A 2292-nucleotide genomic window follows, 5' to 3' on the forward strand; every position below is an offset into this window, starting at 1 on the left:
AAAAAAAAAAAAAAAAAAAAAAAAAAAAAAAAAAAATCTTGTTCGGGCTTACATTCCATATCTCATTATGTATATGCAGATATCCCAAAGTCCAAAAAATTCCAAAATCCAAAACTCCTTAGTTCCCAAACATTTTGGATACGGGATCCTCAATCTATACCTAGAATTTTTAAGTATTTAAAATAAAATGCACAACATGTTGGTTCCTTACTGTGGGCATCGCATATTATATGCATTAATTAATTTAATGCACACCATTTTGTGGGAGACAAAACAGGTACAGAGAGGCTGAATTATTGCCTGCAGCACACAGCTAGCAGCCAAGCAGGGATTCAGACCTACTCACATTAACCCCAACATCCATGCTGTTCCTTTTAGCTTGTTGCATCCTAGGAGGATGACAGAATGATCTTCTATTTAGTCATGAAATTCAATGGTAATATTCTTACAATACAAAATGCATTTGTTAGGATTGGGTTAAGCTGCCTATGCCAGAAAATTGAAAATAGCAGTGGTTTAAGTGAAGTGAAAGTTTATTTGTCTCACACTTCAAAGGAGCCCAGAGACAGGCAGTCCAGGGCCAGCGAGCACAGAAGCTCCTTGGCAATCAGGGACTGGGCTCTTTGTATCTTTCTTTTCCAGCATCCTTGCAGTGGCTTCCATCCTGAAGGTAAGTAACCTCATGGTCCAAGATGGCTGCTATAGTGCCGGCTATCTTGGACACTTTCTAGGCAGCTGACAAGAGGAAGAATTTTCCTCCCAGATGAGTTAGCTTCCTTTAAAGAGACTTCCAGGAAGTCCTACACTCTTCTGCATATACAGTCAGCCCTCTATATTCACAGGTTCTGCATCGACAAATTCAACCAACTGCAGATCAAAAATATCAAGAAAAAGAAACAAAATAACAATACAACAACTTAAAAATACAACTGTTACAATATAATAACTACATAGCATTTATATTGCATTAACTATCATAAGTTATCTAGAGATGACTTAAAGTTTACAGAAGGACATATAAATGTTATATGCAAACACTGCATCATTTTATATAAAGGACTTATGCATCCATGGATTTTGGTGTCCTTTGGGAACCTGGAACCAATACCCTGCATACCCCAGAAGGACTGTATTCCATTTGCAAGAATTCAGTCACATGATCAAGCTGCAAGGAAGTCTTGGAAATGTAGTCCACTTAACTGGGCATCACTGTGGTTCTAAATAAAATCAAAGTTCTGTTGCTAATAAAGAGAGTTACAATAGTTATTCATTGGCAACCGGCAGGCCCTGACACAGTTAAACCATCGATGAGCTGAGCATTAGCCCCAGGGCAGATGGAAGCTCACTAGATGGCAATACCAAGCAGCTAGTGTGCATCCTGTGTCTCTGCGACTAGCTGATGTGACCGGAACCTCAAAGGCAGCAGGATGATTTTGTCTCACCAAAAAACGAAACATACTACCACGAAGAAAGGGGTGGTTCATACTTTTAATCCCCCCACTTTGGGATGCCTAGGAAGGAGGATCGCTTGAGGCCAAGGGTTTGAGGCTGCAGTGAGCCAATATCATGCCACTGCACTCCAGCCTAGGCAACAGGGAGACTTTGTCTCAAAAAAAAAAAAAAAAAAAAATGTTGGGGGCGGGTTAGTAGTGCCTTCAGTTTAATAAAGGAGCAACCACAAGGCCAAGAGGGTTATCTGTAAGCAGTTGCCTGTGTAATTTAGTTCCAGGGTCTGTCAAGTGCAAACTCTCACATTCCTGGGAGAGGCCCCTTCCATAGAGGAAATGACTTTGCCTGCACAGTGGCCCTTGCTGTTTATAACAGGGATACCTGAGAAGAGGTGAATGGCAAATACAGGGGTCTAGATGCCAAGTGTCTGGGTTCTAGGAACAGCAGACCTCATCCATCCTTGTGTGCTCTACAGAGGAGACCCTTCCCGTTTTCTGCAGAGGCAGAGGCTGTACATGAGGGTCCTAACATCTTCAGGAGAAAACCATCAGGGCAGCGGGGGCAGGGGCAGCTGGTGGGTGAGACTGGGGCCGGGAAAGAGGAAAGGTTAGGACTAGATGACACAGAGAGGGATGGAACGACACAGCCCCCCGCATCCTACTAGAAAGTCCCCAGGAAGGGCCTTGGTCGCTGCCTTCCTGCCTGAGATGGAGCCCAGAACCTTGGAAACCCCAGAACAGACCTCTCTGTTCAGATATTAAGTTTTACTGCTGAATGCTCTGCCTTTCTGTGTCATTCTTTCAGCTGGTCTCAGTTGCAGAGGAAGCGTTCTGAACTCACTTT

Source organism: Rhinopithecus bieti, unplaced genomic scaffold, assembly GCF_001698545.2.
Source record: "Rhinopithecus bieti isolate Rb0 unplaced genomic scaffold, ASM169854v2 scaffold_758, whole genome shotgun sequence".
In the NCBI taxonomy this organism is placed as follows: Eukaryota; Metazoa; Chordata; class Mammalia; order Primates; family Cercopithecidae; genus Rhinopithecus; species Rhinopithecus bieti.